Genomic DNA, 12,500 nt, shown 5'->3' on the forward strand with positions numbered 1-12,500 from the left:
GGAGAGAGAGGAGATTTTCTTTTTCTTTTTTTTCTTTCTTTTTTTTTCTTTTTCTTTTTCTCTTTTTCTTTTCTTTTCTTTTTCTTTTTCTTTTCCTTCTTTTCTTTTTCTTCTTTCTTCTTCTTTCTTTTTTCTTTTCTTCCCACGGCCTCCCTTGGGCCGAAACGGGGGACGGACGAGGGGCTCCAGCTTGGCTCCGGCATGGGTGATGGCTTCGTCGGAGGTCCGGCAGCAGGTGGAGGTGGTGGTGGAGCAAGGGATGGCCGCGGCAAGGTTCGGTCGGCGAGAAATCAAGAAGAAATCGGAAAAATAGAGGACTGTCACTTTTTCTTTTGTTTTCCAGTCATTGGCCAGTCACCGACGGCCAATACCTTCAAGGAAGAGAGATAAAGGGATGAGGATCCTATCCTAGGGATGAGACGCCGCAACCGATGGCGTCGGTGGTCGAAAAAGAGAGGAAAGGGTCCGACCGAAACAGAGCAAAATGGGATCATGATGTTTTGTGGATTTTTCGATGATTCTGACGACCGGCGAGGGTGCACGAGGCCATGGAAAGGAGGAGAAGGAAGAGAAGAAGGAGGAGAAGGCTCACCTTCGATGCTGGCGAGGCTTTCCGGTGAGAAACTGGGACGGGCACAGTAAGGATATCCGCAGCACTTTTCCCGATGATCGCCATCGATTGACCCGAGGTTCTTCGGTGAGAGAGAGAGAGGAGGGTTCTCCTCCTTAAATAGAGCTGGAGGGGGCTCTTTCCGACTCCGATTGGGAGCCGGTGAACGGAGGAAGAAGACTCCCTTCGAGAGTCTTCTCCCCTGTTTTTTTTTTTTTTGTATGGGCCGTCAAGGGTTTACAGACCCAAGAACCTGGGCTGTTACAATCCCCTCCCTTAAAAGAATTTCATCCTCGAAATTAAGTTGTATTATTTGAGGTATATATTTCAAAATATCCATTCTTCATGTCATTCTCAAGCTTATAATAATGTCTTATATATTATTTATTTCTCATGATCTTGTTATAACAAAAATTATTTGAAATCTCAAACTCATCCCTTCTTATTGATTTCTCAACTTTTTGAAGAACTGTAACATTTTGGATTTGTATTAGTATACCACCGTTATTTGTTTAACACATTCCACTCGAAATTCATAATTATCTCAGACTACCCTTGATAGAAAAATAAATAAAGGTCAAACATCGGGCACTCTTCACAATCATCGATTTCTTTCTTCTCTTGACCTTCCAATAATTTTATATGTAGACTCTCATCTTAAGAAAACCTCAACTTCTATATCAGTCCAAATAACAATATTAAATTTTAAAAAATTTGAGATCTATGTCAGGACATTCTAAGTTTGAACTAATATCAGAACTATCAAGCTGTTAATAAACTTGAGATATCTAAAATTTCTTGGCATTATCTACAATGAAACAACCTACTGACAAAAATTATCTGGCTATGATCAGATTAGATCAAAATTTATAGCATCATTTCATTATCAATAAAATCCTTCCTTATTTGCAACTAATGTATTCTATCATAATATCTTTTGAATCAAAAAATTAATATTTTTAATCAATTTAATTCACCACACTTTTGCTGCGTACTCTGATTTTAATTTATTAAATTATATAGGTCTATCAAAGATAAAATATCCTTGTATGTTAGATCAATCCAGGATAGATCCAACCTTCAAATTTCATATAAGACTTAGGGTAAAATTTTAAGTTTCTTTATCTTTACTACCTTTGGGTATAGCATATAAAAATTAAATCTTGATCAACTTCCTATGTTTGAAATCATTGCATAAGTTTCATCACTCTTCAAGAATCCAACATGTCTAGAATCAATTGGAGTTAACCTTAGATTTACCTTACAATCATTTAGATAATTTCTAAATCAATCTTCTTTTTTAAAAAAATTAATTCTAACTTAACAAACTAGAAGAACTCAAGCCAACATCCTTAGATAGAATCAACTTGATTATTTCTTATAGAGCTCCCTTCATCACAACCCTTAATATTAATCAATAAATCCATACAAAATCTTATCCTTTGTATAAGTTGTCACGCCCCAAACCCAGCACCTGAGTTGGGCACATGACACGGCCACACAAACCCTAGAGCAGCACCCTAGGATCATGTAAGGCCTAAAATTTAACACTTCAAATTTTAAATAACCAATTAAATACCAAAACAATCAACCGATGTCACAGCTTCAAATTGAAAGCAAACTTGTTCAATACAATTATTCAAATATTCTTTGGCATCAGAGAATTTAAACTAACTAAATTACTAAGGCTTCAGTTCTTATTTGCTCTCGCCCAAACCGCCCAAACTACGCATCCTGTAGGTCTGAAAAAAAATAAGAAAGAAATATGAGCTTCTCTAGCTCAATAAGAATCACTGCACATGTACATCAAACTAGTAGATAAAATTAATATTTTTAAAACCAATACAATTGAGAAAACACATAGGTATATAATAACTGAAATATTATCACAAATATGCATATATATATCATCATACATCATCAGGTGAAATCTTCATTCATTGTTTGAATTTCATATTATATGTTTCATTCTTCACATCTTTGGAATGACAACCTTTTATTCCTTTTTGGCTTTGGACTACCAGGATCATGCGACGATCTTTTATTCGGATCGATTTCTGTGATCTTCCTCGGATCAAAATATTCATGATCTTTCTCGGATCAAAATGGCCATAATCTTTCTCGGATCAAATCATTCATGATCTTTCTCGGATCAGATTCTTCATGATCTTTCTCGGATCATATTCTTCCACACATAAGTCTGTGGGGGCTGTCCCAGGTATAAGCTTCTGGCAAGCTATTCCATATGACAAGGCCAGTCCAAACCATATTTCTCTTTCTTCTCATTTTCATGAAATTATAATATTTGACTTCATTAATCAATTCAAATTTTACAGTGTACTCAAAATAAACATATCATAACTATATAATCATGCCATCATATGCTTTGATGAAAATATATTCATGCTCGCAACCACACAAGTAAATGTCAACATTTTACATATGATAAATTCATTAATTTCAAATCCAACGATGCAAAACTATCAGTAAAATAATATATACATATGATGATGATCATGTATAATGATTCTTACCTCGATAATTGAGAATTCAAATTCACAACCTTATAGTCCGAAAATCAAACCCTACTCGTTGTCTCCCTGATCGTTAGACTGTTCTCCTATCAAACAAAAATAAATTAATTTAACCAATTTTTTTTTATATATATTTAGTGAAGTTATCTGACTCATACCCATGTCCCCCCTTTTATATATATATATATGTATGTATATATATATATAATTATATTATATATATATATGTACTTTTTAATTTTATTCATTATTATTATTATATATATATATTATTTATTATTATTTATTTATTTTTTATTTGAAGAAGAGAGAAGAGGCTTCTTCTTCTTCTCTTCCTCATGTTCAAAAACAGGGACCCGAGCCCCCATCCGAAACTCTCCCCACATCCCGACCCAGAGAGCACCTCCAGCCACCTTCCCCAGCAACGTCCCGACGCCGGCGATGCTACCGTGTTGGTGGCAGTGCCACCCTCCTCGTTGCCGGCGGTGGAGAAAGAAGAAAAGTCACACAAACAGGGTATCCCTGTTTGAGCCCGAACCGGCTCCTCGCCGGCTTCCGAACGCCCCATGACTGGAGGGACTAGACCGAAAGGAAGGAGGAAGGAACATACCTTGTTCCGATGGCCAAAAACAGCTCCGACGACCCCTTTTTCTTCCAATCAACCACCACGGAAATCTTTAAGAAAAATCCCTCAAATCCCTTGATTTACTTTGAAATTTTTGTTGTAATTTTCTAAGAGAGGATGGGGGATCTTATAGTGGAGGTTTCCTACCCTAGCCGGACTCTTTGAGTCCGATTTTGCCAGAATCGTGAAGGAAGAAGACTTCGGCTAGGAGTCTTCCTCCTCCTCTGATTTTTTTTTTTTGTGCTGTTGGGCCGTCTGGACTACAGGCCCAAGTAACTGGGCCGTTACATAAGTCATTCAAAATTTAACACTAGCAAGATGTCTTAGTTCAATTAAAAAAAAATTCAAACTTTGACTTGAATAATTAATATACTTCACCATCTTCAATAATCATAAGAAAAATTAAAAAAAAAATTAATCCACAGATAGTAATACGAATTATTAAAGATTTCATCATAACCTGTATATCATACTCAGACAAAATAAATTTTCTTCTTTAATTTAACAACAATATCAAAATACTTTTGATTCACTTAGAAAAGTAAACTTTTGACTTAAAATTCAATGCAACTTGAAAGATCAAAGAATCATATTCAGAATATGATATTTTGAGTAACCAAAGATTTCACCAAGATGTGTATCTTATATTCTCATAATAAAATTCAAGTATATTTTTCATCTAAGATTGAGTTTCATATATGATCCTCCTATAGGTTCAATGCTCAAAAATATTTCTCTCTCATATGATGAAATTTCTTCTTAGACCATATCTTAACTTTCTTCTGATAAATTTAAAATTTGTAATGCTCAGATAATTAACATCAAAATCAGAAAAGTTATCATGATTTCCTTCCATATAAGTTTAGCATTCCAAAATCATCGAGTATACTCAACATAATATATCAATACCTCCCACTTTCTTCCAGGGTCAACTCTTCTTATATTCAGGCCACCCTACTAATTAAAATCCAAGATATAACTCATCAATTCTATTATAGATATCATATGCCACTTATGCATAAATTTCATCTTAATATCTATTGATTCGAAATCTAAATATTGAATCTTCTCTTTTATATCTATCATATTCCTCATGATCATAACCTAAGTTCAGATATCACTAAAATTACAATTCTGAATAATTATAACCTTAAACTCAAATACCACTTAAATCATATTTTCTAGTGATCATAACCTAAACTCTAATATCATTCTATCATATCTTTAATAATTATAATCTTAAACTCTGATATTATCAATCATACTCTATTAATTATAATTCTCAAAGTTTTGATATCACTTATATGACAATCCCTAGTGACCTTAAACCTGAGCTCTAGTACTGTTCTATCATATTCTCTGATATCACTCTGTCACATCCTATTGATCATGCATAAAGTTTTGATATTACTTCATAATCCCTAATGACTTAAACTTAAGCTCTAATATAATTTTATTAAATCCTAATCACTTATATCATAATCCCCAATGATCATAACCTAAACTCTGTTATTACACTGTAATATTTAAATCACTTATATTATAATCCTTAATGATCATAACCTGAGCTCTGATACCATTCTGTCACATCCTATTGATCTTACATAAAGTTTTAATATCTCTTCATAATCTCTGATGATCTTAAACCTAAGCTCTGATACCACTTTGTCACATCCCGAACCCAACATTCGGATCGAATACGTAATGACCGCACACTCTTTAGAGCAAACCCTAAAGAATATGCAAGGCCAAATTAAATCATTACAACCTTATCAACCATAATATTTAATTTCAATAATAATTCATAAAACTTGCATAATTATAATTAACATTCCTTCAATCCTCTGATCAGGTATCAACGGTACTCTATCTATGCATCCGTTCACTCACAAATCCATACCATAGCCAACCATGGACATCTTGTAACTCTGAGAAGAAAAGAAAAATAAAAGGGTGTGAGCTTTACAGTCCAGTAAGAATTTTCATATCACACCAATATAATAATATAATCTAAAAATAAAGATAAGCAATAACACATAAAAGTCAATGTTCACTATCCAAAATACTGCAAATATTTATAGATTATCTGTTTTATCAAAAGAGATGCATTATCATATGTTAATAAGTGAAATAATTTTATTCAACAATTATTTCATGTCTTATCTTTCTATTTTCTTCTATTATCACATCGTCTTTAATTCTTTTCTTTTTGGCTCTGGCTTTGGACTACCAGGATCATGCGACGATCTTTTATTCAGATCGATTTCTGTGATCTTCCTCGGATCGAAATATTCATGATCTTTCTCGGATCAAAGTGGCCATGATCTTTCTCGGATCAAATAATTCATGATCTTTCTCGGATCAGATTCTTCCACACATAAGTCTGTGGGGGCTGTCCCAAGCATAAGCTCCTGGCAAGCTATTCTACATGACAAGGCCAGTCCAAACCATATTTCTCTTTCTTTTCATTTTCATGAAATTATAATATTTGACTTCATTAATCAATTCAAATTTTGCAGTGTAATAAATATGTCATACCCATATAATCATGCCATCAATCGCTGATACAAATGTATTGATCTAACATACTCATGCTCAAAATCACATAAATAAATGACAATATCTCAGATATAACAAATTCATCGATCTCAAATCCAACGATGCAAAATCAATGAGATAAAATTAACGATAAAATAACATATATAATGATGATCATATACAGAGATTCTTACCTTTATCGGTGACTGATCCAAGTACAAAAATTAATATTCTTCTTTGATTTATGAATTTTTTTAATAAAATATTCCACTCAATATCATATGCAAACAATCATCTCTTAATGATCCTGATCAATATAAAAATCACATATAGAGAAATTATTGATAATCGATCCTAATAATACAAATCGAGGATCTCTCTTAAGATTAATCAAAATTAAGATTTATCTAAGTATCAAGATCCTCCACTGATCCATAAGACTTCTAGAGAGAGAAAACCATGAAGAGAGAGAAAATTTTAGAGAGAGAAAGTAGAGAGAGAATCTTTGTATCCTTCAGATGAGGCAATCATGGTCGAGATCATCAGAGGTCCTATCAGGGTGACTTAATATGAATCAAATGTTATAAATTTTGAATAGGATCAGACTGGGATCAGATCTACTGCACAAAGTTTGGAGCAATCTAAAATCATCATATTTTTATTTCAAATTTATCCTAGGATCTGTGATGCAATCAGAGAGAGAGTAGAAAGACCTTAGAGAGATAAAATCCATAAAGAGAGAAAAAAAGGTCTAGAGAGAGAATCTAGAGAGAAAATGAAGAGAGAAGGTAGAGAGAGGAGAGAGGAAAGAGAGAGAAAGGAGAGAGAGGATATTTTCTCTTTCTTTTTTTTTCTTTCTTTTTTTTCTTTCTTTTTTTTTCTTTTTCTTTTTTTCTTTTTCTTTTCTTTTTCTTTTTCTTTTCCTTCTTCTTTTCTTTTTCTTCTTTCTTCTTCTTTCTTTTTCCTTTTCTTCCCACGGCCTCCCTTGGGCCGAAATAGGGTACGGACGAGGGGCTCCAACTTGGCTCCGATGAGGGTGATGGCTTCGTCGGAGGTCCGACAGCAGGTGGAGGCAGCGGTGGAGCAAGGGATGGCCAGCGAGAAATCAAGAAGAGATTGAAAAAACAGAGGACTGTCACTTTTTCTTTTGTTTTTCAATCATTGGCCGGTCACCGACGGCCAATACCTTCAAGGAAGAGAGATAAAGGGATGAGGATCCTATCCTAGGGATGAGACGCCGCAACTGACGGCGTCGGTGGCCGGAAAAGAGAGGAAAGGGTCCGACCGAAATAGAGCAAAATGGGATCATGATGTTTTGTGGATTTTCCGACGATCCCGACGACCGGCGAGGGTGCACGAGGCCATGAAAAGGAGGGGAAGAAAGAGAGGAAGGAGGAGAAAGCTCACCTTCGACGCCGGCGAGACTTCCGACGAGAAACTGGGACGGGCACAGTAAGGATATCCGCAGCACTTTTCCCGACGATCGCCGCCGATTGACCCGAGATTCTCCGATGAGAGGGAGAGAGGAGGGTTCTCCTCCTTAAATAGAGCCGGAGGGGGCTCTTTCCGACTCCGATTGGGAGCCGGTGAATGGAGGAAGAAGACTCCCCTTTTTTTTTTTTTTTTTTTTGTATGGGCCGTCAAGGGTTTACAAGCCCAAGAACCTGGGCTGTTACAAAGAACCCCAGCGAAAAGTTGCCTTCTTTGGACACTATGGTCTGGTTTCCAGAGAGGGACTGGCCCGAAGGGATGCTATCAGTTGCTACACAGTTTTGGATGTTGAGAGAAGAGAAGAGTGAGAAGAGAAGACATATAGAAAGAGAGGAGCATGGCCTTATCTCGGTATCCATAGGGGCAGAAGCATGCAACAGAAACCAACCTACTTTTGTAAATATATATAAATAAGAGGAAGTGGCTGCAGCTTTTTTATAGGTAATTTAAAGTCATTCAAATTTCAAGTTATTAAAAGGGAGGATTAAATTTCTTATCCTTGCCCGTTGATTCTTTGTCTATGGTAGAGATGCCACTTGTTGCATGCCTTTTTACCCCTCCCTCTCTTTTTACCGTCTACCAGTCATACCATCACACTTGCTCAAAGAATCAGTTTATGCAATGATCCTTTTACCCTCCAACCAAACCGTTCTTTCTCGTGATGGATGACGTAGAAATGAGAGGATTTAAGTCATTTATAATTTTAGGGTTCAGCAGCAGATTCACTGATGGAAAGTTAACCCAAAAGACACGAAAGAACAAACAAATGGGAAAAATCAACTGCTGCCTTGTCCTCCATTCAAGTCTAAATTGCCAGCCTTCAAGATCGGGCAATCAGTCCTATTGGAAAATCTAACAGATTGCCTTACGTTTCCGGCAAGCAAGAGTCCAGTGAAAAAAGCCAATTTCAATCAAATAGTTCTTTTGTCCCGAAAAAAAAAAAAAAAAAATCTAGTGGTTCAGTTGCTTTGCTGCTGAATCAAGCAAGAATTAGAAGACAGTTAGATGGCATGGGCCTGTTTGTCCTCGATCGTCTATTGGAGCCTGTGTAAAGAGCAAAACAATAGAATTTTCAACTTTGAAGCCACATCTCCCAATGGAGCACTTCCACAAGCTCTCAGCCTATTACAGCTATACACTGAGCTACGAGGGAAAGTTTAAAACGGCCATAAGAAACCTCTGTAACTGTATCTGTGGGAGAAGATGCTATGGAATCCGCTAACTCAGCACCAGTAAGTCTGCAAGTTGCACCACCATCGGCGCCGGAACAGAGGTAGAGTTCGTCCTAGCATCACAGTAAACGACAGCCACAAAAATCCGAAACAGTGCCCGCCACGCCGATGTTCTATGCTTTTCTTCTCCCTTCGTGCTCTGCCGATAGGTACACCACTTGGATGGCTCCGCCTCGTGACGATCACGTTGCATGACGGTAGCGGAATACTTCCCAGGGGTCAATCAAACTTGTTAGGATTGTAAAACTGCAGTGACCCGTGAAATTTTTGGGCAGACTTAGTCTATTATACATTATTTTTTTATCTGTTATATATAGATATATTTTATTGACTTTATCTACAATATTTCCCGTAGCTAAGTCTTTCCAAAATTTCTCCCGACAATCATGTTGCATGACCGCAGTGGAATCCTTTCCACGGGTCAATCAAGCTTTGTTAGGATTGTAACGTTATATTTGTGGGCCAGTAGCCTATGATATCCTGCCAGCAAGGACTAGATACTGTTGGTAGTCTAACCGGCAAAAGCCACAAAACCTTTTTCTTTTTTTTTTTGATTGAAATGGATAGTTCATATAAATCAAGTATATAAGTACGTCTTGGTGACTAATAGCCTCTATTTTTCTTAAAAAAAGAGTATGAATATATCCAATAAAATCAAAAAACAAAACATTCCGAAAAGTACTTAGAGTCGCCATAAAATCAATTATAGAAGACATGGCTGGAGTGCTATGTAATAAAGAAGGCAATCTAATCTGCTGCATTATTCATCCATGATAAACGTATCATACTACCAGTGAAGCGCATCCCAACAAAGCCCTTCGGACATCATGAAAGAGTGGATAGCTGTAAGCCTTCTCCACTCGATGCTAGATCCACCCTATCATCATGGCTGAGTCCTCCTTTACAAGCAACCGATCTGCTCGAAAGACTCATCTGGCATAGATGATGCCTACCCATGCCGCCCTCGGTTCCACAGCAAGAATTGACGTTTCAAAGAGATCATGACTACCGCCAGCCGCTACAAGGCCCGTTGATGGGCCATGAATCACAAATCCAATGCCACCACTACCACTAGTCAGGCTACCATCGAAGTGGACCTTGAGGAAATTCGAGGCTGGGGGCTCTCAAAGAATGAAGATCAAATCTTGGTTCATGAGCAGGGAGGAGTCCCAGGTGTCCCGATATATCAAAATCACTCCCTTGGAGGAAGAGCTGGTAATCTCTGCAGCCTGGAGTAGAGTTCTCTGCATAATGAATCTCGTTGACTATCATCTGCCCTCAAAACACCTGACTATTCCTAGCTAGCTAGATCTAATACGTCATATATGCTGCTCTGATGCCTCCCAAAAAAGGGAAGAGTCGCCTCGCATACTCCCATGAAGAAACTGAAGGAAGGCCTGAACTGGCTCATAGCCCCAAGCAACCTCTGGAACCACATCAATGAGGCTCCAAACCAATCGAGCCCTCTAACACTGGAACAAGATATGCACCACGTCTTGGCATCCTCTCAATAATAAGGACATTTCTGAGGAAAATCCGTCCCCTGCTCCCTTAGAACTCCTCTTATAGCTTGTCGACCCCATGCCACCTTTCAAAGAAAGAGGGTGACTCTGAGGTGCACATGCAGCCTCCATATCCAAGCCGCCTATGGACTTCTCGATGGTTCCCCTCTGTAGAGCTCATAAAGACCCTTAGAAGGAATCCTAGAATCACAAGTGGACCTCTAGATCCTCACATCCAGACACTCTTGGACTGGGTTGGCAAGGCAAGAATCCACTCCAACTGGGCTCCAAATAGTCGGGTGACCAGATCAGTATCCCAGCTCCTCTCCCTAGCATGAAATAGCTCCCAACCTTGACCACCAATCCAATCCCCCATATAGAGCTGGATAGGCCATCGAGTGAGAGGAAGATTAAACACCCACGCATCGAATAGAATATCCTCCAACTGTCCATCCCCAATCAACCATTTTGTGTGGGGAAAAATCTTCGAGATGTGCACAAATCTCCAACCAAAGGAAAGAGCTATTCTTGAGGGCATTGATGTCAGCTATGGTGGCCAAAGCCCATACTTAACTCTCATTATTCAGCTCCAGAGGCCTCGAGACTCCAATAGGAAATGCACCACATGTCTGGCATTCAAATCATTACGTCTGACCGCTAATGACTAGATTTTCAACCTCCCTCACCAGTCGGTTGGCATAGCACATCCCAGGCAAGAAGATGGACCTCTCTCCCTCCACGTGTCAAGGATCGCCAGAGGAACCCTCAGAACAAGCTCTCCAACTTCAGTAGGATGCCCTTTGGTAGAATGACACTAGACATGCGGTTGACCGGCATCAAGTATAGAACTAATCTGATCAGCATCACTCGACCCATCATAGACAGCAACCCGGCTTGCCATCCCTCTAGCGCTCCCTAATCCTTTGCTCCATCTCACTGCAGTCTAATCTTTGCAATCTTTGATCAATAGTTGGAACCCCTAGATAATGCCATTCTCCAGCTTGCTCCATAATCCCTGAACAATCTTTGATTGCCTATCTCAATCAAGGCTTGGCTTTAGGGCTGAAGTAGATGGCCAACTTGGAAAGATTTACTTTATGTTTAGAAGCAAAATTAGTAGTCCCTTAAGATCCTGGTGAAAGCTGCTACAGTTTGCATTGATGCTTGGCCTAGTAGGAGACAATCATCTACAAAAAACAAGTAAAAAATCGATTGGAACCCCAGAGTCGGAGTGTATGTATCAAGATCCTGGCTCTGAGATACAGCATAGAGAGCACAAGAAAGAGCATCGATCAAAAAATAAAGAGGTAAGAGGAGAGAAGGCAATCTTGACAAAGCCATATAGTGGACTAGAAGAAGGTAGTGGGGGTGTCATTCATCAAAATGGCAAAGAAAGGGGAACACCACATTGATCCGTTGACTATGGAAGCCAAAACTCTCCAAGGCAAAACAAAAAAAGTCTAAGGACATATGGTCATAAGCTCTCTCTACATCCAATTTGAGTGCCATCAAGCTATGATGGGCTGGGACATGTCGGAGGTCATGCATGAACTCCTGAGTATTAGAACATTATTAGCGATAGTATGATCCCTACAAAAGCATACTGCTTAGGACTGATAAGACATGAAAGCAAGTGCCTCATCCTGCCAACTATGACTCTAGCACAATAGGGTCGTGCACAAGCTAATAGGCCTATAGTGGCTTGGTTCAAAGGCATCCTATCACTTTAGGGTCAAGATAACAAAGGTCTGCTTCTAAGCTATCGACATCCTCCCAGTAGTGAAGAACTACTGCACTGCCTCTACCACCTCATGTTGAATGATGCTCCAATATCTTCTAAAAAAGAGTAGGGGGAAATCATCTAGCCCAGGTACTTTATCCTCTGCTATAGTCTAGAACAACCCCCCTCCTCGATGACCTCCTCACTAGACACCTTCCTAATCAATGCATCATTGTCCATAGCAGAGA

General features: G+C 38.3%; 1 long non-coding RNA gene and 1 pseudogene across 1 annotated transcript; both read right to left on the bottom strand.

Annotated features, from left to right (window-relative positions):
* The window catches only part of LOC140855746 (G-type lectin S-receptor-like serine/threonine-protein kinase At2g19130), a 12,495-nt pseudogene extending 4,329 nt beyond the window's left edge, over positions 1-8,166 (bottom strand).
* Positions 2,182-7,936, bottom strand: LOC140855747 (uncharacterized). Its single transcript, XR_012138873.1, has 2 exons — positions 7,715-7,936; positions 2,182-2,352 (listed from the first exon to the last, which is right to left on the bottom strand). It is a non-coding gene; the product is annotated as an uncharacterized lncRNA (long non-coding RNA).
* Positions 8,167-12,500: the final 4,334 nt, after the last annotated feature.

This window comes from Elaeis guineensis, chromosome 2 (genome assembly GCF_000442705.2).
Source record: "Elaeis guineensis isolate ETL-2024a chromosome 2, EG11, whole genome shotgun sequence".
Classification (NCBI taxonomy): Eukaryota; Viridiplantae; Streptophyta; class Magnoliopsida; order Arecales; family Arecaceae; genus Elaeis; species Elaeis guineensis.